Source organism: Cheilinus undulatus, linkage group 9 (assembly GCF_018320785.1).
Source record: "Cheilinus undulatus linkage group 9, ASM1832078v1, whole genome shotgun sequence".
Taxonomy (NCBI): domain Eukaryota; kingdom Metazoa; phylum Chordata; class Actinopteri; order Labriformes; family Labridae; genus Cheilinus; species Cheilinus undulatus.
The window spans coordinates 8171263-8198209 of record NC_054873.1 but is presented as its reverse complement, the minus strand read 5'-3'; the positions used below and the strand labels follow the sequence as shown (position 1 = coordinate 8198209).

Below are 26947 nucleotides of genomic sequence, written 5' to 3'. Positions count from 1 at the left end.
CACCAGCCAATTACAAAGCTGAGAGCTTACCTGAAACACCAGCAGCACCTCTCTCCCTCCTCTTCTCTCCTTATTTCACATCTTTAGTGTTAAGGCTGAATCTTTTTTAAAATGTCCTATTCAGATCAGAGCAGCTGAAGTTCAAAAGGTTCATCCACCACCTCGCTCTTTTCTCTCTCGGACTCTTTTCTTCTGCTGCTCAGGGTGTGTCATGACTAAATAAGATTAATACATGGACAGTTTACATAAGAGCCTTATACAAAAGACTGCTGCACTGTTAATGCACTCTCAAACCTGGCGGCATGCTGCTAGAGAAAAATATCAAGGAAACTAAACCTCTACTTTTTATGTATGAAACACAAAGTATTACTTCTGACGAAGCTTGCCTGAGATTTTTCTCCTTTTTCCTGTGGTTTTGTGAACTTTCACAGCATATTTCTCTCTTGTCTTGTAGTTGAAAAAGCCACCTTCGGTGCTCTCAGCTGCCAGGTTGTCTCTTTGACAATGTGGAGAACTCAGTAATTGTTGTGCTTCAGAATAAATCCTGGAGTGTGTCACAGTAATCTAGCACAAGATATTTATGCACACAGAGTATAGTGGGGTGGATTAGCCTTTAATGCTGAAGTATTTAGATAAATCTTTGTGCTCATCACAGGAGGATGTAGCAAACATTTAGAATCACTGACAGAAAAACAAAGATCCCCAAGCAAAGTTGTGTATGCTTTATCTTGCATGTGATTTCCCTTTATCACAGTCGTTTAGATTTTGAAGTTTGCTGCAAACATTTCCAAATTACTGTAAAACTTCAATGAAAAACCTGGGCTTTCTTGTGCATTCTTGTGCCAGTAAGTGGAGGATAACACTAGAGGTTGCACCATAAAGCTCAGGCCGTATACAACTAACTGTTGTGTTGGATGTAAACTATAAACATGGAGACACTTGAGGACACTTAATTCTGAGATGAGAGCTCTCTTTATAGCTACATCATGAGTCAATGTTAACATCAGATCAGCTCAGATTGATGACTGGTGGTCGGACATATGCTGGACATTGACTGATGGCCACAGGCCCTACCTGGACTCCTCTGTGACAGCTCTTCTTTGGCCCATCTTTGGGTATTGCTGGCAAGACCGTGTCTCTAATGCTGACATGCTCAGGAGAGTGGGGATAGGAAGGATCAATTGCCTTATACAGGAACAGCAGCTGCACTTTTATGGGCACCTGGTGCACTTCCCACGGCCTGATTTAGGTTACAAGTCACTATCTGGTTAGAAAGTGACAGGACCAATCAGCGACGAGGGGCAGTACTTTCGGGCGCGGAAGAGCCGTGACATAAGCAAACAGCAACAAGAGGCCGGTGCAGATATGGCGGAAGACATTAGCGTGGATGCTGCTAAAATGCCAGTTTTATCAGAACTTGACGACAATTCTTCGTTAAAAAAACAAAGAACGGCAGTGAGTTGTTTTCTTTTCAAAAACGACAAAAGTTGTGTACTGACATGTCAACAGTCGCCATGGTTTGCTTTATGCAGGTCTGTATGGAGTTTACTCCTTGGTAGCTGCTACGTCATGTTTTCTTGTTCTGATTGGCCCGTAAAGTTGTGATAGACAGAACGTTCATCCAGTCTGCCTTCTCCCACACATTGTGTATGAGAGGTTTCCCAGATGGATGTGTGAAACACATCGATGGAAGTTAGATCTGATTTGGATGAACCAGTCAATAAATCGGTAAAGAATAAATCGGGGAGAACATGGTTGGTTGTCACACTGGTTGGTTGTCACACTCATGATATTTTGCCTCCCTTGCAAAATATGAAGGGAAAGCTATAATTTTGCCTTTTGTTAGTGAGCTAACTTGTTGTTAGTCTTGGTGCTAGCAAGACATTTTGTTGGGGTTGGTCGTCACATTCTCTTTGGGGTTGGTTGTCACAGCTGTTCAGGGAAGTGCTGGATGTGCAACCAGTGGGCACACAAGCTCTGCTTAGTTGGAGTGTGCAGACCCAACATTTGCCATCACTGTAATTCAGACAATGAATGCATGTAGCCTAATTGAGTTGAATATTAATGTTATTGTAAGTTGCTATAGGCCTGTGGGCTGGCCTAAAGATCTTCCTGTTTCTTGCTCGTTTTGTGTTAAAAAGCATGTTATTTGTCAACTTATCAATGAAGTTAAAGTTTCAAATTTAGCTTTGTCTTCTTGCCTTTCTTTAAGATTTTGTTCCCACTAAAATACAATGTGACAAACAACCCCATCGTGTGTGACAACCATCCCCATGGTGGGGTTGGTTGTCACAATGTGTCAGAGCGTCTTTGATAGTTAATAACGTCTTTGTTTCAATGAGTTAGAAAATGAAAGGGATACATATCTCAAGCCAACACCTTAAGCTTTGATTTTATGTAGGAATGACTATTGATGGATGTTTTCATAATGAGCAATTCACACTAGAGTAAAAAGTGTGACAACCAACCCTGTTCTCCCCTACATCAAGGGTTATTAGACCACTAGTGGAGCAACCCCTTGATGCCATCGTCTGGTATCGTTTTGACTGGTGGCACAATCTACACACTGAATATTTAATGAAAACAATCAGACTTTTGCATTGTGTTTATCACGAATGCTCGTACGGTGTTAACACCAAAATTGGGATTAATTGCGCAGCTGTAGTCAAAAAATCCAACTAATAGTGTGGCCTTTACAGAGTATGAAACAAAAAAGGAGGAAAAGAAAATGAAACTTATTCAGCTTTATTCTTAAAAGTTCTTGATCCAATTTTATTTTGTAGTAAAATAAAGAATTAAAGTACTTTGTAAAGTTGAAGCCAGTGTGTATGAATCACTGATTAAGCTATAGCACAGATTTAATTCTGAGTCTGGATCTGGATACCTCCACTGAAACCTGTCTCTGATGTTACTTATGCAAAACACATTAGCATCTAATGTTGTAATTCATGTCTGCTCGCTCATGGAAATCCCATCATAGTAATTTCATAGTTTCACTTTAATCACAGTTAAAAGACATAATTCAGATGTGTTTTTTTCCTCTGTTGCATGTGATTGGCATTTAATCTTTGCCTGGAGCAAAGAGGGATACCAGGAAATACACCGTTGAATCTTTGCTGATTCAAAGAAAGGATTAAAGTGCTGCAGTTGTTCTCTTGGGTTAAGCCAATCAAAGTGCAGACTCCCCCGTATTTCTAACAAGACTATAGGGTGACCAGGTGACTGACGCTGGTGCTCAAGTGGCTCTTTATCTGTCAGTCTTGGCCTTGGATTGCAGCAGCGGCAGCAGATGCTTTGGCGATCACACTGCTGCTGATGATTATACAGAAAAGAGAAATCACATGCATGTTCAGAAGCTCCGTACTTGTCATTTTCCTTCAGCCTGCCTTCGAATTCTGCAGGTTTCATCATAGCCCTGTAGTAAAGTTCTTCAGAATTAAAGCTATTCAAAATAAATGTCCTAAAATAACTTTGACTGCAGTGTGATTCACATAAAGAAGCCAATATGGGAAAGTGGGTGTCCTGAGCAAACATCTGCAGGTTTGGTTTATCCTGCTTAAGAACCAGAAGGGTGGGGTTTGATATGCAAGACAATAAGAGTGTCTGAAAGTTTTGACAATCAAATGAAAGTGTTTAAAGGCACATTTACTCGTCTTTTGTGAAACTGACAGCAGGGCTGACTCTTTCCGAATTGTCATGACACATAAACTCCACCTCTCAGACACTCCCTGCAGGTTAAAACAAACAAAGAAATATTATTTGCTCTACCTTTTGATAAAAGTCTGTTGTTAATGTTGCACGAAATGCTATTAAGTGCTGAACATGCCGTTTCTCATGTGACTAATGTTCTTGACAAAAGTGTTCTCCAGGGTCATTGTAGCACAACACAGCGGCTTTCCTTTGTAAATTAAACTATTAGCCACCCCACAAAAGTGCCGAACGTTTGTATTTAGGAAAAAAGCCCTTCTCCGTTTGGTACACCACAGCTTAGATCCCATAGTTAGTGTGAAAGCATGCTTTGGCTCTAACCTGTGCTCACACATGCATTACATTCAAACAACATTGTAAGACATACAATAGGTTTTATAAGGCAGGACAAATGAGCAGGATGCACAGCCACACATAACTTGTTTTCTCAGCTCTTGTGCTCTATTATACTTGACTCATTAAATTGTACCATATGTAAACAAGGTTGAAAAGTAATTGGATGTTTCCGGAAGTAGGCAGTAATAGAAAGAGGATCAGTAACACTTTAGCACTGTGGGATTTTACCATCATGCTTTGATGCAGATTAAAAGAAATCTTGCAAAATTATAATCCCATGCCTGTTCGAGACTCAAACCTGTGCTGCTGATTTCTCCCTCTTTTTACCGTTTTGACCATCTGTTTTTGACTAACTTTTTAAAATGATTCTACTGTAGAGCCATTTCAGTTTATACATCACTGAAGTCTAAGACACAGATCCAAAAGGAGCCATGAAGTATACTGTATCTTATCATATTATACGTTTTTTAATAGTATCCTGTCATATACCGGATTGCATCAAATCATAATAAGACATATTTAATGATGCCATGTAAAATCATATCATATTGTATGATATTGTATCGTATCAAATCGTACTGTAATGATCATTTCATACACTACTGTACTGCATTGTATGGTATCATATTATAGTGTACTATCCTATTGTATTGTATCCCATTGTATCATGTACTATCCTATCTTATGCTAGCATATCTTATCCTATTGCAGTGGTTCCCAAACTTTCTTTGTCTGGCCCCCCTTTGGCAATAGGGAAATATTTTCAGGCCCCCCCTAACTCTCACTGTACATTTCAACATGTAAAAACATGTAAATATACAGCAAACACACTGGCATTCACAACTTTTGCACTCAGTTTCCTTTTTTTTACTTTTTAATTTTTAAATTTACCACAACATAAAAACGTAAAAATAGTTTTAAAATGCTGACACTCTGAAGATCAGCAAACATCTTTAAAATTTATAATAATAGCAGCAACAGCAGAAAAGTCAACTATCTCACACAGGTAGGAAGTTGCAAAAGGAAAGCGTGTGGCCAGGCTCTAATTGGCAGTGTTGAATCTGAGGTGATATCAATGAATTTCGCACCCGCCCATGACCTCACTTCCCCTGGGGAGGGGGCCCACGGCCCACGGTCCACTTTGGGAACCACTGTCCTATTGTATCCCGTCACATCCCATCATATCCTATCCTATTGTACTCCACCATATCCCATTCCTATTGCCTCCCATCATATCCTTTTGTATCCCATTGTATCCTATCGTTTCATATCCTATGATATCGTATCCTGTGGTATCGTATTCCATCATATCTTTTCCTATCCTATCGTACTCCACTGTATCTCATCGTATCCAATCTTTTCCTGTCCTATTGCATTGTATCCTATTGCATCCCATCATTTCCTATTATATCCTATTGTATCCTATCCTTTCAATTCCTGTTCTATCCTACCATATCCCATCGTACCTTATCTTATTTTATTTAATCCCATCACATCCCATCATATCCTATTCTATTGTACTCCATTGTATCCAGTTGTATCCTATCCTATCATCGTATCCTATTGTATCCCTTTATATCTCTATCTATCCTATCCTATCCTATCGTGTTCCATTGTATCATGTCCTTTCCTATTATATTCCATTGTCCATCGTATCTTATCCTATCCTATTGTATACCATCACATCCCATCATATCCTATCCTACTGTATCCCATCGTATCCCTCCATATCCAATTGTGTACTATCCTATCCCGTTGTGTCCCATCATCCTCTGTTGTAAGCCTATATAAACAATGGCAGCCACCGCTGTAGCATTTAGCTCAGATGTTGCTTAAGTATAGTCGCAGTTTTTCTTAGGAGTGTGCCACATATCTCTGATAAAACAAGTGCAAAGAACCACAGTGAAAGCTTCACGTCTCCATACTGGCCTCAGCATGAGTTTATCCACTGACAAGCTCCACTGCTCGTTAACTACAGCATGCGCCTGTCTGATGAGCTCAGGTTACTACCCCAGCTGTCAATGCCCTCTACCTCATATTGTTTTGTTGCTCTGATTGGTCTGCAATGAATGTGACAGACAGAACATTCGTCCAATCACCTTCTGAGGATTATTTTTGGAGGTTTCCTAGATGAACGTGAAATACTGCCCATGATAAGTTCTACTAAAAGTGTATGGTATACTCTGGATTTTAGGGTAAATAAAAGTACTTTTTTCTGCAGCATTGCAAGACGTCTGAAATGTCTGTAACTTTAGAATGGTGAAAAACATTTATTTGCATGTTTTAAAAATGTAAAGATATTAAGAATCCTGTTCTTTTGTTGAATAATTAATGCACAAGAGGGTTAAAAGTTCACGTTAGCAATTTAGCATTGCATGTCATTATTTTTAGGGACTTCTGAGTAACAGGTTATAAGACATGTTTTCCAAAATGAAGCAGCAGAGGCTCAGATATATTTTATTTGCACTATTTTCATAATGCAATTCAGTATTGCCTCTTTATTGGATGCTTAATACCCACTATTTTCAATCAGCATGCGTCTTATTTGTAATCATCCTTAACGCCCTCCTCCTCATGGCCAGAACATTTAGTGGTCATGCACAGGAGCAGGTAAATGTCTCTGTTCTCACCTCGACAAACAAAGTAGATTAATAATCAGGCTCAAAGAGCTGCAAACAAGCCTGGTGTGATTGTTCTGAGCTCATGTTTACATGGCTTTTATCATTCGATTCGGCTCCTCCCATCTGTGGAAGTGTCACCCTCCCCTAAAAGCGGGCTGGCTAACCTTCACTTTACCGCTTGTGGTGGTTTGGAGTAATGGGGCGTGGCAGCGCGGTGCGGGGCGCGAGGCCTCCGAAATGTCCCTGTGGTAAAGCAGCGAGGGCCAAGATACAGAGGTTCCACCCACTGAAGCCGAAATCTGATTGGTCTCGGGCCAGCTTGTCTACGCAGGGCGTTGCCATGGTTTCCAGGCCGTAAAGAAGCCTTTAATCGAGCAGTTGTCATGATGAGATGGTGGTGAGTGTTTTGGCTTGCAGAGGAGAGATGGAGGAAACTGTGAAAAAAGAAAAAGAGAGGAGCTGTGCATCTTCTCAGAATAGAAATCTTCGACTTGACGGACAGCTCTGAACGCGGCATGAGACGCACACATCAGGTTTGTTCCTTGTGTCATGAAGTTCCCAGTGCTGAGCAGCGCCTTCATACACAACATGCTCCTGACACGCTCCAGGCTCATGTCTATTTGTATATATGGTATGCTATGTTCTCTGCACGCTAGTGGATTAGCACAAGTGTGGATTGTGGTGTCCAGCGATGACGGGTTGTGCGGAGGAGCAGCTCTGGCTCGGGTATCGAGCTGACGGGGCTCGAGCTTCGGGTTTCCGCCACGTAATCGAACACACTTCAGATGGTGGGAAGGATGGCAGCATGGTTGCCAGCTGACATTTGTGCCTGACGGTTTCACACATAGGAAACGCAAGATATACTCTAAGCCCCATGATGTTTGGCTCCAAATAGAAACAATGCAGGAGGAATATCAGAGTTAAGAGCCTGCGTGTGCATGATTAAAGAAAACATGACAAAACAGCTCATTTTGAGTGGCATGACTGGTTCCATTCTGACTGACACCAGCACACAACGACAGGTATGTGCAGCCCTAAACTTTACATATCAGGATTCAGAAATAAAAGAGAAAGTGAGGAGTTACAATGTTTTCCACCATCCTTTATGACTCATTAAAATCAGCGTGCACATGCAACATTGGCTAGAAAGACCTTTTTTGTTCCAAAGCTGCAAGCAGGGACGTAGCTAGGGATTTAGGGCCCCCAGAAAGAATATTACACATATTTTTGCTATGGTTAAATTTACTTTACTTGCATTATTTGCGGCGCTGGAAATTTTTAAGGGAGGAGCAGGGCCCCCCGTATTTTACTCTGCTCTTTTGATATAAATTTCAGTCTGTTGAACAACTCATTTAGTCACTTTAGATTCAATAATGACACTAGTTACTAAGAAAACAATAAGTAATAACACACTTTTCATTGCAGGCTTCTCAAGGGCCCCTCCCTACTGTGGGCCCGTTTAATCACTACCCTTTTTCCCCCTGTGCTACGCCCATGGCTGCAAGTGCAATACTACCAACAGCTGTTGTAGCTGCAACTAGTGTTTTTATAATAGAGCCGAGTTTGCTTTATGAAAGCACCAATCATGAAAGGTCCTCAATAATCCAACAGCTTAAAACATCCTGATTGATACCTGTAACCAGTGTTACTTCACCCCGCTCAACCAAAGAGCCAAACTGTTGAAAAATAACTTTGCAAGGACCACAATCTAAGTGGTGAGAAGTGGCAAAAACAGCTTGAAGTAGCAATAAAAATTAAGTTAAAGGTGGCAAAAATGGTCAAAATGCAGCAAAATGGTTGAAAGGGGGTGAAAATGGAGAAAAAGTGGAAAAATGGTCAGAAAGCAGCAGAAATGGGTGAGAAGCTACAAAAAAATGAGTTACAGGCAGCAAAAAAAGGTCAAAAAGTGGCAAAAACAAGGCAAAAAATGAGGGAAAAGTGACTAAAATGGGCAAAAAGCAGTCAAGAGTGGACAAAATGGGCAACAAGTGGTATGTAATGGAAAAAGGTAGCTTATTTGGACAAAAAGTGCCAAAAAGAAGTTGTAAAATGGGCAAAAAATAGGAAAAACAGGGTATTTAATGGCAAAGCTAGCTTAAATGGGCAAAAAGTGGCAAAACATGGTGAGTCAGGGCAAAAATGGGATAAAAAATAGGAAAAAAGTAGGGGAAAGGTGGCAAAAAAAGTTGCAAAATGGCCAAAAAAATTGGAAAAAAGAAGTGTTTAATGGCAAAAAATAGCTTAAGTGGGTGGAAAGTGGCAACAATGGTGAAAATGGTAAAAAGTTTCCCCTTTTTAAGGTTTTCTGGGGAATGATATTTAAAATTAAGACATAAAAGAGCCACAAATAATCACAGAAGAGCCACATGTGGCTCCAGAGCCAGACGTTGAGTATTACTGCCTGTAACCATAAATCATCCATCTGTAACAATGCCAATAACAAAGGAGAACACCTGCCAGGCAACTTTTGGTTTTGCAGGATTATGAAGACCTTCCAAAGCTTTTCTGACAGGATTTCAAACTTGATTGATGCCATCCATCCATCCATCCATCCATCTTCTTCTGCTTATCCGGGGACGGGTCACGATGTTAGCAGGCTTAGCAAGTCAACCCAGACATCCCTCTCCCCAGCGACACTTTCCAACTCCCTCTGAGGCAGTGTAACTCAACCCGGCTCAACCAAAGAGCCTCATTGTTGTAAAATACCTTTGCAAGAGCCACAATCAAAGTGGTTAAAAAAATGGGTTCAAGTGGTAACAGAAATAACTTAATGCTGGTAAAACAAAACGGTAAAAAATGTTGCTAATAATGGGTGACTGGGGTAAAATAGGGTTAGAAAAGTGGCAGAAATGGGTGAGGAGTGACAATAAGTGTGTTACAGGTGTCAAAAATGATCATAAAGCGGCAAATAAGGTGGGAAAAAATGGGTGAAAAGTGTTAAAAATGGGTGAAAAGCAACAAAAAGGTGGGGGAAATGGGAAAAAGTGGCAAAAATGGGCAGAAAGTGGCAAAAAGAAGTAGCAAAAATGGGCTTAACGCAGCAAAATTGATTGTAAGTGGCAAAAACCACAAATAAGGGCAAAAGACAGACAAAAAATAAAGGTTTACAATTAAGTTGGAAAAGTAAAGCCTACTGATTAATGCTTCTTGCAATAGATAATTTCTGAGGTCATAGTTTCCCTTTTTAAAGGTTTCCTGAGGGAATAATACTTCAAGTTTAGACATAAAAGAGCTAAAAATCATAATTAAAGAGCCACATGTTGAGCATCACTGCTCTAGAGGATCCCAAAACATTCCCAGATCAGACAGGATACCTTATCCCTACTGTACATTTTAGATCTTCCTGGAGCCCTCATCCCAGCTGGACGTACCTGGAAGAACTCCACAGGGAGGCGCCCATTTATGACCAAAAACAAAGTCATGCTCTTTACCATTTTAATTCGATAAACGGTGCATTAAATTTGGAAAATTCAGCCCTAGTCCCAACAAGTTTTACATGCCATGAACCTTGATCAAGAAGAAAACATGGCAATTCACAAATTCTGCATGCAGATCCCCCCAAAACTTAGTGGAAATTCTCAGGAGTTTTGTGAAAGTGTGAAAGCAGGATGTGCTTTTTGAGGCTTCAGAAGAGATTTGCTTGCTTTCCATTGGATCCACCTGTTTGGAAGTTTTAATCCCCTCCTGTTGACATCATGTTTTAGCAGCAAACATTGTTTTACAGTTCCGCCTGAGATGAGACAACACTGGAAGCAGCCAATCAGGCCGAGCGTAGGACAACATTGTTAGAGGTAGTTCATTTGTCTTGGCTCACGGCCGGTGTGTAACCAAATAAAACAGTCGTTTGCCACGGTCCCTGCAGCGGATGGCTCCGTGAAGGAGGGCCTGCTTCTACAGGAGGGAAAATCGCTGCCTCAGCAGGCTGTTTAGTCTCATTCTCCAGCAGCTTACACTGTGTCTCCCTGTTTAATATGGGAAACATACGTAGGCTGGCCTGTGATGTCAATTGTTATTGCTGGAGGCCTGCTATAGGAAAAATCTCATTTGCCTTTGTAAAGCAGTGTAGTGAAAAGGAGCTTATGTCATAAAGACGCTATTGTGGCTGCTGCGGGGCCCGTCGTGTGTATGTGTAAGGGTTTGTCTTAAAGTGTCACTATACTTTGACCCATACATTGTGGTTTTCACGTGTGTTTTCCTCACATTTGTGCAGGTTTCAATGCACAATGGATTCTGTGCCTGTTTGTTCCTGGTGCACACAAAGAGAGTTAAGCAGGGGTCTTTTGTGCAGGAGATTTATGAATGAGAGCTGCTATTGTAGCTGCCATAAATGATTACATATTTCTTCTGCCTGCCTCTCTTTGATTTTATGCGCTCTTTGTCATCGTGCAGCTCTGTGGCTCATGCCGGTGGAGGATAAGGTTTGAGATGATGAAGGTGAAGATGGAGGCACTTTTGGTCTCTGTAAGACATTTGTGACAAAATTCAAAATCACTTCCTTTTAAAAAGTCAAACCTTTGGAAACCGAATCACAGCATTCATCATATTACTAATCATACCTTTACTGGAGTTATACTCAAAAATGAGTCCTTTTAACTCTCTAGAAATTGAAATTAGATGCTGATTAAATAAGGCATTTATTGTGAATTTTGCATATCAATTGTTGGAAGCAAGTGTTGGTTGCAAGCATTTGCTGCAAGTAGTAATGGCTGCAGGAATTTACTGCAAGCAGATGACTGAACTTGTTTAGCAGACATCTATGAGCAAATTCTGGAATTAAATCTATGCTATCTCCATTTTTAATGATTGATTCCAAAGCTTTTAAGTCATGCTAAACATATTTCATATGACTGGTGCATTGGCAGCTTTAATCATCATGCATCTAAGGTGCAGAAGTCAAACTTTTCATTTATAAAACTGCATGAATTTCCTGTTATTTGCCATATAAGCTACAGTGGCTGAACACTGTTTACTTTAGCATCTTCCTGCTCTCACAGTGATCTAAATTAGGACACTGCTGCTCTTTTTATTTTTTTATTTCACTTAAAAAAGTCAAAACATTCACTTTTCGACTGTAGTAAGTTCATTCTTCCCAGTTTTCCAAGGTTGGGCTTTTGTTGTCACTTTTGATCCACTGGAACCTTACTTTTAAAATATTTATTGCTTGTTTAGGATCAAGACCTGATGAGTATAAAACCAAAGCCCTGTCTTTAAATAGGAACTACTTTTGACCAAAATATGGTGTCTGCATACGAGGACAACAGGCTTATCTGACTTTACAACATTCTATTTTACTTATTTAATTTTCTCCCAAATTTCAAAGCAATTTTTGATTTTTAAATCAAATTCCCCAAAATTTACAAATAAATTTGATGGAAAATCCATGCAAAAAAATCTCAGAATAATCCAAACAAAGTCCCTAAAAATTCCATGACATCTCAGGAAAATTCAGAAGGAATTTCCCCACCCAAATTTCCAATAAAATTTCCCAAACTTTTAACATTCTCTTTTAAATTACCGAAAGAGTAAACCACTTTGAAGCACCAACCCAAGAAAACTGCTGAAATTTTGGGCAGATTCCCAAAATTTCAAAGCAAATACCACTAAAAACTTCAACGCAAATTCACAACAATTTACAAATGAATTCCATCTAAATTCCATGGAGCATCCATGCATGATTTTTTATCTCACAAACATCCAAACAGTGTCCCTAAAAATTCCATGACATCTCAGGCAAATCAGAACGGATTTCCCCACCCAAATTTCCAATCAAATTTCCAAACTTTTAAAATTCCCCTAAAATTTGCACTAGTGTAAAACAGTCCAAAGCACCACAAATAAAATCAATCTAAATGCCATGGAAAATTCCAGCAAAAACATCCCTAAATATTATCCCTTAAAATTCCAGGAATATAAAAAAATTTTTGAAGGAAATTCCCTACCTAACTTTCCAATCAAATTTCCCAAACTTTTAAAATTCACCTAAAATTGACAAAAGAGTAAAACAGTAAAGCACCACCCTGGAAAAAACTCCTGAAATTTTTAGGCAAATTCCCCCAAATTTCAAAGCAAATACCACAAAAAAAAAAAAGATCAACACAAATTCACAAAAATGTACAAATAAAATCAGTCTAAATTCCATGGAAAAGAAATCCCTAAAAGTAATCCCTTAAAATTCCATGAATATTAAGGAAAATTATGAAGGAAATTCCCTACCCAAATTTTGGATCAAATTTCCCAAACTTTTAAAATAAATTTCCAAAATTCTCTGGAAAGTACCAAAACTGTAAACATTTCAAAGCAACCCTGAGAAAACTCCTGAAAATTTGAACCATCATGTAGACATCCCAAGCAAATCACAGGACAATCATCTTAAAAAATCCTTCTAGCAGAATTTGTGCTGTTTTTAGGAAAGCTAAATAGTGACAGTGTCCTCATACCTGCATGCCGGGTCTCTGGAGGAAACTGAAAACTCTTTCGTATGTCACTGGCTAATACTACAGAGCTGTTATTTAACAGTGAGAACAAAAACAATCATCTAGGCAAATGCTGCAGTAACGCTAAGTGCTAGAGCAAATATAAAAGTTACTAAAAGTTTATTTTGATCAATCTCTCCTCTGTTCCTTTTCTGCAGTGTTCTGCTGGTGCATTTCATTCTGCAGTTGTGTGTAAATACGTCAGTGTTGCCTAAAGTACAGCTCCTTTTCCATCATTTTTCATCACTTAAGCTCAGAAATAATGACCTCCTCTGATGAGCAGCTCCTAACTGAGCTGGAACACAAAATGTAAAAGTGGCGTCATGAAAGCTCGGCTAGTGAAAAGTGTGGCTGAGTGGATATCGGATCATTAACTGTTTGTGTTGTGATCACTCCTTCAGGCTGGATCTCACTGAAAGTTTGTTTCAGCCTCGGACGGAGCAACAAGACCGCAGTTGTCTTCAGAGAAAAAAAACGGTGGAAAAAACAAGTCAAGGGAAAAGTGTAGCTAGTTAATAAATGTTGCATCCTAGAAATGAAGGATGAATTCTTATCAGGAGACTTGCTACCGTAGTGCAACAAGTACGAGCAGCGTAGGGTGGGGGAGGCCGTGTCTGACCTTATGTTTGATTTCTTTTATGAATAAAAATTGTAGGCATGTGGAGAAGGAGAAGATTGAAATAAAAGATGCAATATTTATTGCCTAACAGTGTGTCTTTTTTCTTAAACAATCCCCGACGACTGCCTCCTCCGTCTCCACACGCCTCCCCTCACATTCAGCTCGGTCTCCGTGCGTTACGGAGCAGCAGATTTGTGCGCTGTCCTCTAAATCATTCCCCTCTCTCGAAGATTGCTCCCTGCTGGAATATTGGCCTGACAGCCGTTTTTTTCTCTCCCTCTGCTTCCCCAGTGGACTCATTTACATTTATGCACGCAGCAATTAATTACAAGCTGGCGCTGGCCTTGTAAATTAGAGGGAGCCGAGGTCGCCCTCATTATTGCCCCTGACAGTTAAAGCCTTGTTTGGGTCGTGACAGGGTTGACTTCAGGCTGGGACAGTGGGAGCTCAGCAGTGCTTGGCTGCTCTTCATACATCTGATATCACTTTGCAGTGAATGGATAAAATTGAATTTGCTTAATGAATCTTTACTTTTTTAGCTTTTATACATTAAAACCGTCACTTTTGTCTTTGCGTCGTAGTTCATCCTTCCAGGCTTTTTGTTTCGTCTTTCGCCTAATGCTTTCTGTGTGTTTTGGGGGTCTTTCATCCAAATACTTGTGGAGGGGGGGGGTTTCTATAGACCCAGGAGTCAGCCAGGAGACTTCTCACGGTATTGGCCTTTTCATGTGAAGACGCTTCAACTTTTTCCGGCTCCTTCCCTCACAAGGCCCTTCTTTCTTCTCTGTCACGCAGCGATGTGTTTGTGCATACCTTACCAGCTCGACAAAAGAAGGGAGAGATCCTATTCACGTCTGCCTTTGACATTCACCTCTTGTTTTTACAATCTTTCCAAGGCGCGCTGTTTGCACAGTGGAACAGGCTTTGTCTTGAAGGAGCGAGACAATGGCGAGCGCAATAATGTAATCTCCTCAGGGTAGAGGCGAGCAGAGGGGCGAGGTTGAGATGTATGTGCTGGCGCTTGCCCCTACCAACCCTGGCTCTCCCTCCCCCCTCCCTTCGCTCCAGTTATATTTCATGTTAACAGCGACTTAGGAGAGAATACGTGTTGTCACTTAAGCCTCTGTAATGTTCACCTAGCTCTTTTGTGAAGGCAACACAAAGGCTTTTCACTCATGCAAACATCCTCTTCTTGAAGGTGTTTTTAGCTGCAGTCTGCCCACCCACATGCACATGTGCAACACTGTCTTTTCTATCAACACAACCATAAACATTTACGATAGAACATGATCTTTACCTTATCCTTGAGTGAGTGTTTAAGGAGCATAAATGCAATAACACACCAGCCCCACCAGTCAATGAGGGGTGGCCATGATCACTCCTGTACTTGTTGTTATTCTGCTAAAGAAACTACTAACACACCTGGGCATGCATTGTTTAGACCAGAGGTTCTCAACCTTTTCAGTCGCGTGCCAGAGACCGGGCACCCCCACTGTACCTGAAGGTGGTTGAACATAGCCATTCAAGAATAGTCATGTGCAGACAAGGCCACCCATTAGGGTAGAATATGGGAGAGCTTTCTGGTACCGAGTCAAACTGGGGACCTATGGAGGTCAGCAAAATCATGATCCATTATAAAGTTAAGCTGTGATAACCACATTTTATATTTAACCTAAATAACCACTCGAATTACATAAAAATGGCCAAAAAAATATCAATGGCAAAAACGCGTTAAAGTGGGAAAAAATGGGCATTAATAGTGGTAAAAGGGAGTAAAAAAGTGTCTGAAATGGCTTTACATTGGCAGAAATGTGTGGAAATGTGGTGAAATTGGATGAAAAATTGATATTAACTGGCAAAAAGGATTAACTTAAAAGGAGAAAATAGGCAGATATTGGCAGAAATTGGTTAATCTATCAAAAATGGTCATATCAGTAGTGAAATATGGGTAAAATGGGAAAAATTGGGTGTAAAAAGCAGTAAAAAAAAGGGGTTAATAGGGGCAGTGATGGGTCAACAGAGGCAACATTAGGCTTAAGTGGCAAAAATCAGTTTGCAAGTTGCAAAAACAGGCAGAAAAAAGTGGTGCAAAGGGTTTAAAATATACAAAAATAGGTGTTAAATGGCAAAATGTCTTAGAATTGATGGGAAAATTGATTAAAATTGGTTAAAATTGGTGTAAAGTGATAATAGTGTAATTTAAAAAATATTCTATTCTTTTTTTTAGGGAATCTGGAGACCCCCTCTCTGAGTCTCGTGACCCCCAAGGGGGTCCCGACCCTAAGGTTGAGAACCACTGGTTTAAGCTACAGTAGTTCTTCTTCTCATGGCATTTGCCCTCTTCTTGAGCACCAATCTTGCATGATTTTGTGAGATTTCCCATAACACCTGGTATGGATTTGGCCTCCGGAAAATCTCAGTCTGAGGGGCCATGTAGCCCCAGGACTTCACCCTGTCCCCATATTCCAACAACAGGTGGGACACCCTTACGTCTAAACCTAGCCTGCATATCATAGGGGTTGGGCTAAGTTTGTACTGGTTTGTACTGGTATTGAGCCACAAAGATGATGGTAATGTGCAGTACAAGATAAGTAAGGTTAAAATTGCATGACTTAGAACTAAACTTTATGGACAAAAGTATTTGGCCACACCTGTCAATTACTGAATTCAGGATTTTTTTTTGCAAACATCTGTGGTCCTGAATGGGTTGTCCTGAAGAGCTCAGTGACTTCACGTGTGGTACTGTGATGGATGCCACCTTTGCATTAAGACAGTTTGTGAAATTTCATCCCTGCTGGATAGTCAACAGTCAGCTGTGAGGGCGCATTCACACCAGAGCTGTTTGGTCCACTTTAAACGAGCTCTGCTTCGTTTCCGGTTCGTTTGGAGTGGTGTGAAAGCGCACATGAACTCTGGTGCGGACCAAGCAAGCGGATTCTGGTGGGGTGCAATTATGGCGGAAGAGATTAGCGTGGATGCTGCTAAAGCACCGGTTTTATCAGAGCTTGACGACATTTCTTCGTTAACAGAACAAAGAACAGCAGTGAGTTGTTTTCTTTTCAAAAATGACGAGTCGTGTACTGACATGTCTACAGTTGCCATGGTTCATGATATGCAGTTCTATATGTTTACTCATTGGTAGCGGCTCACCTCAGTTTGGGGCTGCGACGTCACCTGTTCTGCTGCTCTGATTGGCCTGTAAAGATGTGACAGACAGAACATTCATCCAATCACCCTCCAAGTTTTTTTTAAAGGCTCTGCCTTTTCCCAAACGCCATCTACGAGTGGTTTACCCGATGGATGTGTGAAACAAATCCATCTAGTGTGTCAGGTTAGGAAAGGGTAGAAATGACTAAAATGTGACAAAAACCTTAAAGGCATTTAATCTAAAGACTGAGACTGAAACTTAAATTAAAATAGCTATCAAAATTAAAACTGATTATCAGCCTTACTGCACTGTGCCAGTGAACACTTTAAATGCCCACCTTTACAATCAGCCATATTTGATGGCAATGATTGATTATATCTGTCTAGAAGCTGTAGGGATGCAATCAGTGCATCTCTAGAAAAGACCAAATCTTGCACATTTAGCACCAACCAAGTCTACATAACACAGGAATCAATCTGGTTATGTTTAGGTGATAAACTAGGAGGTTTTGAGCTTCTCTTTTGGGTCTTGTTTTTCGTTCCTCATTCAGCCATTTCAGTTCATTTCATTTAATACAGACCTTTAAAAATCTTTGAACGCATTTAGAAAACTATTTTACAAAGGACCTGTCTTTCTGATGTTAATCACGCCATGTTTCCTGTCCTTTCTTTGAATCAGAGAAATTTAAATTCTTCGCCTTCAGATGTCTTATTGTGGAAAATATTCAAACCAACCTTGGCCTTTTGGATGCATCACATTAGGGAATGAAAAAACCTAGATAGTTATTTCATTAAAAGAGAATGGAGAATGTCAGGAATTAGCACTTTACAACGACATTTTGTAGGGATTAGCATTGTTTCTTGCAAAACTGTGAACTTTCTTATTTGCCCATCTATCAGTCTTGATCTAAAAGTGTGGGGAAAAAAATGCACTGATGATACTAGTGCTGCAGCGCTGGAGAGAAAACTTTCAGAAATAATGAGATAAACATCATGAGGCCTTTTCAACATGGCCAGCCCTCCTCTGATAGCCAGTGTGTGCTATCAGCTCATCATTTATGGGTCAAGTGAACCTCATTCTGGTTTAATTGCCCATATGATTGGTTGGAAGCATACTCCGTTTCCTATGGTGCAGACATGGAAGTGGCAGCACGGAGCCTCATGTGGTGCTAAGCTCATTCAGAGAGCTTCTGTCTCATAGAGTTCTATTGTTCATACTCCAGTGTGTCCGCGGCTGCACAAGTGGCATTGACAGCTGCAACAAGACAACATTTGGGACTGTGCATATTTTGTTGTGTGAATGTGTGCATTCATTGTGCAGGTGCAGACGCTTTCCCCCTCATGTAATACACCATATATCCTCGTCTTGAAACGTATCTCTCACCTCTCTTGTTGCTTTTCTAATGCCGTGATGTCACGGCTTTGCTTTCTGCAAAAATGAGCCTCTGGCGTTTGGTTTAGTCGCTCTAAGTGATTTTCTACCGCTGGTTTAACTTAACGGCAGAGCAACATGTGCCGTTTTACAGCTGTTGGACAGAAGGCCAAAAAGGTAGCTGTTACTTCCTGCAGTTGTCAGGAGGAGCCTGGAATGACTTTATAGCGTGGCTCATGTCAGACACCCCCACCCCCATTCCTCCAGAGGTGCAGGAGCAGAGCAACGACAAGGACTGAGAGAGCTGGAGGGAGAGATTTAAGAACAAACGAGGGGTTGTTGTCAGAGCTGGAGTCTTTCTATGAGCCTGTTTGAGCTTCATATCTCATAAAGAGTGCATTCAGAAATTCAGTTTTCTTATGTTGAAGCTTTATGCTACAGTCGAAAAAAAATCATTTTTATTCTCATTAATCTAAACCCAGTATCCCATCATGACAAAGTGAAAACAAAATTTTAGAAATTTTGCAGCTTTAATAAAAACAAAAAACTAAATTACCACATTGATATAAGTAGGGCCCTATGAAATCCTTTTTTATTTCTTCCCAGTTTTCTTTTTCTCTGTTTAGATTATTTATAATTCCTTTTTTTTTTAACCTTAAAGGGGGCATATTTTACCCTTTTAAGACAAGTTTATAGTTGTCTCACAGGTCCCCAAAACATGCCTGTGAAGTTTGTTGCTGGAAAAAACACTCCATTATTGGATTTTTGTATGTCTAAAAACCCCTCTGTTTCAGCCCTGCTCAGAACGAGCTGTTTCTGTGCCTGTTGCTTTAAATGTTACTGAGCTGTCTGACTCCGCCCCTGACCACGCCCCTCTCAGGAAAAGGATATGGCTCTCCTGATCGAGGAGGATCAGAAGAGGAGGACAGAACTGTCTTCCAAAATGGGGAGGGCCAACCAAACCTGGGGGCGGAGCTAACTCCCGACATGACATCATGAGGGGAAAATCTGAAAACGGCTTGTTTCAGCACACATTTTCTGAAAAGTGGAGAAAGAGAGGGGGAAGGGAATAGATTTTTCTGGTACTTGAGGGGATTTTACTTTCGGAGATTTTGCTGTTTATTTTAGTGAAGTAGATTTCCACTGATTAAATAAAAATAACCTTAAATCTACTGGATTTATTGACAGTTAGCCAGTGAGCTATTGGACAACCCTGATTAAAACTAATGATTCTCAGGGTAACGGCAAAGTACTTCCAACATTTAAAGACATGAATTAAAAATCATTTGAGTTTGAGTGCATCTTTATCTAGGATTACACTTCCTCCTTGGTCCTACTTGATAGTTGGGGTGAGTACAAGTACAGCCTGAGGTCAGTGCTGTGTAGCACAGGGCAATGTTTTGGTAGGGCGTGTGACATCATGTCGCACTGTCCAGCTCTGTATTGAGTTACGTGCGTTTGTCAGTCCGCTTGGACAGGCTTATATTGTTTTGGAGGGGGGCAGGTGGTCGTTCTTGGAGTGATGCACTGGTTGTGCCACGCATTCCAGCTGGAATATTCTCCTGAGATAACGTTCCTCTATCTTATGAAAACAACACTTCAGTCAAATTAAGTCAATCTCAGCAATATTCCATGTTTAATACTAAATTCCTTTTTTACTTCCACATTTCCATGCACAATGCCTTTAACGCAGAAATCACAGGGCCCTACTTAAGTACTCAGACTCTTTACAACAACACTTGACATTTAGCTCAGGTTCCTCCCTTTTCTCTAAATCATTGCTGAGATGCTCTTCACCTTCATTGGAGTCCACCTGTCCTGACATGATTTGGAAAGGCACACACCTCTCTATAGAAGGCCTCACAGCTGACAATGATATCAGAGCAAAAACCAGGGCCAAACCAGTGTTAACTTTGGCAGCTGTTTTTAATTTTAGTCTTAGTCTTTAGACTAAATGTCTTTTAGTTTTAGTCACATCTTAGTCATTTCTACCCTTTTTAGTTTTAGTCAAAAACTCAAAAACATTTTAGTCTAGTTTTAGTCATCTTGATGAAAACTAAACTAACATTTTGTCAGTTTTAGTCATCACAGATCTATTTTTGTTGGTCTTAGTCTAGTTTTGTCATGGAAAAAAAGGCTGTTGATGAACATTTTTAGTCATAGTTTTAGTCGACGACATTAACACTGGGCCAAACTGAGCAATCAGGGGAGAAGGGCCTTAGTAAGAGAGGAGACCAAGAACCTGATGGTCACTCTGACTGAGCTCCAGGGATCCTGAGTGGAGAGGGGGGAAAGTTCCAGAAGGACAGCCAACACTGTAGTCCTCCTCTGATCCGGGCCTCACGGCAGTGTGGGTAGACAGAAGCCTCTCCTCGGTGCAGTACGCAGGAAAGCCCGGGTTGGAGTTTGCAAAAACTTGGTGAACTCCAAGTGGGCTTTCATGTGTTTGGCACTAAGGAGAGGATTCCATACCATAAAGCCCAGATCAGTGGAGGGCTGCAGTGATGGCTGCTGAATACTTCTGTCTATGTGATATTTTAGTTGTCTATTCTTAACTGATCTGTAAAAATAAATTAAAATGGTGTCTTCATTTTCTAAATGCCCTGTATCAGAGAAAAAAACAAAAGGAGGAAGTTTGGCACAACCAGGACTCTTCCAAGAGCTGGTCGCCCTGCTAAACTGAGCAATCAGAGGAGAAAGGCTTAGGTCAGAGAGGCAGGAACCAAATGGTCTCTCTGGTTGCATTTCAATAACCCTTAGAGATGCGCAAAATCTAAATAGTGCAATAAAAACTGGTAATGGAAACACCTGAATTTTGAAAAACCTCTCAAATATCGCAAAAACGCTCTCCTGAGGAGTATTTACAGATGTTTCCATATAGAAATGTGTTGCAAAAGTGCAACAGAAACACTTTTTCTGCATTTTTAATTCACAGGATATGACGTACGGTGTCACATGACCAGTTCATTCTGAGACAACATGACGCAGTGCGTGAGAAGAGGAGACGAGACTTTTCTTAACAACATACTTCTTCCCTTATACGTGGCTTTTGCCATACATACGGACTTTTCCTCTGAGTTATCATCCGTTGCCTTCGTCTTTTTTTTAAAAAATGATCAAGGAAACCACTGTAGGTTTAATCATAACCGTACCAACACGCAGCAGGTTTCGAACATCCAGCTTCTTTGCAGCGAAGTCTAGTGAGACGAGATTTTACGAGAATTGTGATTCTCATGACCAAAACTCCCTTCGATGGAAACACATCCAAAGCGCAATCTTGCTTAGTCGAAATTTCAGAAATGTCGCTATTATTTTGTGAAAAACTGTAATGGAAACGCAGCGTCTGACTGAGCTCCAGAGATCCTGAGTGGATATGGGACAAAGTCCCAGAAGGACACAGCAGCCCTCCTCTGATCTGGGCTTTATGGCAGAGAGGCTACACGAAAGACTCCTAAGTGCAAAACTTTCCACAGGATTTCATGTGTTTGCACTGAGAAGTGACGTTTTAATCGCATTTCCGTGACTAAAAAAAAGAGTTTTTATCACCAAAGATCTCTTTTTAGCTAGTCTTAGTCTTGTCTTCCATAATAAAAAGGTGATGAACTGACATTTTCACACTGCACTGCAAACAAGTGGCATAAAACAACACCATTATTGAGCTAAAAGGGTCTTTTTTAACTTTAAAAATGAAAATCAGCTTATTTTGACCTCACAGTTTGATGTAACTTCACTGAGCTCAATGAGGATTAACGGTTGATCTTCATGGATAATATATAATATTATTCTTTGTGATATTAATATAACAAAGAGTACGGTCTAGACCTGCCCTCTTTGTACAGTCTTGAAATAACATTTGTTCTGAGTTTGCTCTATAAATAAAGATGGATGATTGATTGTAATCATGAAATCATCATTTCCAGACTCTGTATGAATTTATAGCCAAAAGATATTGACACATCATAAGTGTCAAACTGTGATTTGTTCCTTTCTTTGTCTTTGAAAATGCAAATGAAAAGGTCGCAGAGAGTTTAAAAGCACATGCAGGAACTTGAAAATGAAGAGAGGCGAATCTATATTTGTGAAGCCACGCCCTCTTTAACGGCGATAAATCAGAGCTCAAACTCTGCACACAGAGAGAGGTCATTTATCATAAATTCTCTGTGCACCATGCTCTAGTTCATGTATAAAGTGTCCCAGCTTATGTGAGAGTGCAGAAATCTTTGAGCTCCTTTTGCAGGATTCATGCCGGACTGTGAGCGTGGTTGTGAGGTTTTTGCTGCCGTGTCTCTAAGCGTGCGAGGATGTCGGTCTTTAGCGGTGACCCTCCTCTACTGGACAGCCAGCTGTCTCGCTGATTACCCAGCATCCTCCAGGTGTCAGATCTGCCATCTGCAGATGAGTGGCAGGGCGTGTGGAGCGCAGGAATGGAGGGAAAAGAAAGGGGGTTAAAAAAAAAAAGGAGAGGAAACAGAATAACTGGTTCTGCAGACATCTGGAACGTGTTCAGACGGCTCACCGAAAGCCGCAGAGTGTGAACGGCGCTCACGGGATTCCTGCTCGCAGTCATTCGATTAAGACGGTGGCTTTCTGAGTGCTTTTATATCTCTGCTTGTGCAACTCTGCTTCTTTTTTTTTTAACTGAAAGAATGCAAGGAGTTGCATCTTGGAGAAGTGTTTACAAGGATGCTTCACACTGGTGTGTTTTTTGCCGACTATTTGTTATCATTATTATTATCATGAGAACTTCTTAGTGTACGAGCCTTTGAGTTGTGGTCAGAATTGCCCTTAATTGTGCCCTGAGAGCAAAAATGCATCCAAGAGAGAATCATTTGCTTGATTAAAGACATGAATAAAAGATCATACATGCCCAGTGTTTGCTTTTTTCTTCATTGTTCTCAATTAGCCTCAAATGGTGGAATCAAAGGCGGGTTTGTTTTGCCCTTTGTACAACTTAGATGTTGAGTTAGGGCGCCGTCATGATGCATAGCATCAGAGAAGTGCTGCTGTTCTGTGTTTTGTTGTGAGCACAGCCTCTCTCTTTACTATTTCAGAGCAGCTCTTTCTTTAATTAGCAGCCTCCCATTCTCAATCAGGACCACCTCCTGCCCTCTCTCTATCAGCGCTCTGCCCGTATCGCCGTACCTTCAAAGTGCCGCTTATCGGCGAATTGACCTCTTTGATGTTCTTATTTGTTTTCTGTGACCCCTGCTTTAGCTAATGGCTGTTAGCGGTGTTTGTCTGTGTGCGTGTGAGGCTATAATAAGTCTGACCCCAGGTTAGCTCTCAGAGTGGTCCCTTATAGCCACAGAATCCCAGGAATGACTCCCGGCTCATCTGATGTGAGCCTCTTTTTCCTTTGACTCTCATTGAGATCAATTTTTGAAAGCAAATATCAGGCATCACTAATCGTATTAGGACCCATTGCGGCCAATTTTTCCACTTCAAAGCCTCGTACAAGAATCACGCTGTTTGTCGTTTGTTAGCCTGCGAGGGCTCGGCTCATAGAGGACTTCTGTTCTGGCCTCTGCATGAAGAGGGACCTCAGGTGGGTCCAGGATGTGTTTGGTCCAGAAAAAAAATCCTATTGAAATTCATGCCAGGATTCTAGATAATTTAGACATTGCACCTTTAAATGTAACCCAAATCCAACAGCAACACTCAAAGCACAAATGACACACATTTCTCACTTTCACCTGAAGATATCTTGGCCTGGATCCAAGAACACTTGACCCCAGAGACCAGTTCACTTGGTCAGTGTGAACAAAGCATGGTGTGAACTTGAACCATACTTGTTTACAGATTTGACTCCTTTCTCTTCAAGGAGAGAGCTGCACTGTAGATGTGATAGCGAGAGAGTTGTTTGCATGTCTGAAATAATGAAAACATCTTTAGTCGAATCCTCGATGGACTCTGTTGTCCACACGGAACATAAACTGTCCCCAAAGTGATAACATGAGTGCTTGCTGTGGTTGCTTCTTCTTTTTTCTTCTTGGCAGATTTGCAAACAACTCTGTAAGTAACACCACCCAGAGAATGAATGAGGACAGTGCACTGCATTTTTTTGTGCATTTGCTTGTTTGAGTGACAGTTACAGCAGTCTATATATATATATATATATATATATATATATATATATATATATATATATATGTATATATATATGTAATATTCAGTTTTAAATAAAGCCACACGTTGAGTATCACTTCCTTAAATGATCCATAGACCACTGTGGCTGGTTGATTTGGCAAATGTACCTGACAATGAACACAAAAACAGCATTTAACTGACTGTTACCTTTCAATAAAGGCAGTGAAATCAGCCAACAGACTGTGCTGAGATGAACTGCTCTGGGATTTTATATTGTAGATTAAAGGGGCGGGGCCATTCCCCACTGTGGGCTCGTGACATCATAAGCCCACATATTGGCCCCGCCCAAATGAAACCAAGCCAGGAAAGACTTTCTGACAGTCCAGATCCAGAATTTAGTCACATGTAGATCTCAGTGTTTTCACATGTTTACATTAACCTTATTCCAACATATCTAGTGTGTTAAGACACAAACTATGCTGTAAATGAGACTTTTTATCCTAGAATCAGTCCCAGAACAACTCCACTCTGTAGAAGCTACAAACTTCCTTTTTTGTTTAAATTTGGGAAATTGCCCTTTATTAAATCTGTTTTTTCCTCTTTTTCCAGGTGACGTTCATGAATTTTCAAGCCAACCACAAGTGAGAAGAGGGTGTTGGAGTTGAAGTCTCTTATTTCTGTAAGTTTTAATCTGCTTGTCTTATCTGTGCGCTGTCGGCCGATAGTGACGTCTCAGTGGAAACACATATTTGGTTCTTCAAAGTGAAACAGAGCTCCATCTGTTGCTGCTTGAATGTTGTGTTTGCAGGGCAGCGAGTAAACCAGTGTGTGTTTCTGTGTGAGTGTAAGCAAACCTGAGCGTGTCCTCTGCCTCTCTCCCCTCCACGGGCGCATACAGAACGCTTTTGATTTGTTTCGCAGCAAACGCAGACCTCCACTCGGGTTAGTATTCTGCCCTGTGCGCCCTCAATGGCTGCTTTCACTTGGGTGAAGAAAGGGGTCTTTTAAAGCCTCTCACAGGCATCACTCCAGGAGCCTTTCAGCACCGAGACCTACAGTATGCCTTTTAATGGACTTTCACTCTGTGAGCAATAAAGATTATATCTGGAGTCAAATAGTGCTGTAGGTAACACTAGACCAAATTAAGCTGGCGAGGCTGCAGCGGACCATCTTGATGGTTTGAGCAGACATATGAAATGTACAGATGGAGGAGGTTGAAGAAAAGAGTGAGCGGACCATCTGGCTAATCCTCCTGTTTAAGAAAACTTATTAAGGCCCTTTCTAGTGGCCTTGAGCCGGGCCACGGCGGGGTCAACAAGCAGCCTGTTTGATACTTGACGGCAGAGTGGACAGTGGAGGAGTGTTTTCCTGAGTGTGATCATCTTCATCCTGCTGTTGGCGTTCCTCATAGGAACAGCTAGCAGGCCGGCGCTAGGCAGAGGCGTCATTGTTTCAGTGGTTTTCAGATGGCCGAAAGAGGAGATGGACAGCTGGCTTTTTATGAGTTGTTTAGAGGTACTTATGAATTCTGCTTTACTGTAAAATATTCACTTCAGTAGGAATGTTGTTATTTTGTTCGAAGAATTTTAAATCCACAGATGTTATTTTTGTTTGAGGCATTCATCAGCTGTTCAGTGTGATCCTTGTTTGTATGCATTTTTTTTGTAATTAGGGCTTGATTTTGGTTTTTCAGGGCAGATACCAACACAGATTATTAGTAACTCATGTAAACATCGACAGATACGTTTTTTATGATTGAGCCTGCCCACTGGGCCCCTGACAGACCCAGACCCAGAGCATGGACCCTCCTCAGTTGTGATTCAGTAGCAGTGGTGCTAACATCCTGATGTCTTCATTTTGGAGCTGAAAAGTGTGTCAAGATATTTTTGGGTTCTGATGTTGAAATGCCACTTTTTAACCTCGTTTTCCATCCTTTTTTGCAACTCTTGTTTGCCACTTTACACCAGTTATGTCACATTTAACCCATTTTCTTCAATTTTCTGCCCCTTTTTCCTCTTAAAAATCATTTTGCCATTTTTTCGCCCATTTTTGCTTCTTTGCACTTTTTTCTCACTTTAAACCAAATGTTGTCACGTTATAACCCAGTTTCAGGACTTTGACTGCCCATTTTGCCACTTTTTGACCCATTTTTGCTGCTTTTGAAATACCCTTTCTCCGTGATTTCTGCCCTTTTTGGCACTTTATTTTCGACTTTACAGCAATTTTGCACATTTTTTTGCCCATTTTTGCTTAATTTGACTATTTTTGTCACCTTCCCCATCTTTTCTGCCCTTTTTGCCACTTGACATTAAGTTTGCAAAATTTTTTGCTCATTGTTTTGTCTTTTTACCCTTTTTCATTACTTGAAACCAAATTCTGTCACATTATAACCCCTTTTCACCACTTTTTTCTGCCCAATTTGCCTCTTTAAAAGTATTTTGACATATTTGACCCATTTTGCTTTGTTTAAAATGCCATTCACCACCTTTTCTGTCCTTTTTTCCACTTTTATTTGCCAATTTACATCAGTTTTGCACAGTGTTTGCCCATTTTTGCTTCATTTTACTGGTATTTGTCACTTGAA

At 40.7% G+C, this 26947-nt stretch overlaps 1 protein-coding gene across 6 annotated transcripts in view; it reads left to right on the top strand.

Moving 5' to 3' along the window:
• The window catches only part of LOC121515031 (transcription factor SOX-6-like), a 232828-nt gene that overhangs the window by 11860 nt on the left and 194021 nt on the right, over positions 1-26947 (top strand). For all 6 annotated transcript variants that reach the window (XM_041795585.1, XM_041795583.1, XM_041795584.1 and 3 more), the window contains exon 2: positions 24973-25042. The gene's annotated coding sequence lies outside the window, so the exon portion shown is untranslated. The remainder of the gene's footprint in view (positions 1-24972; positions 25043-26947) is intronic.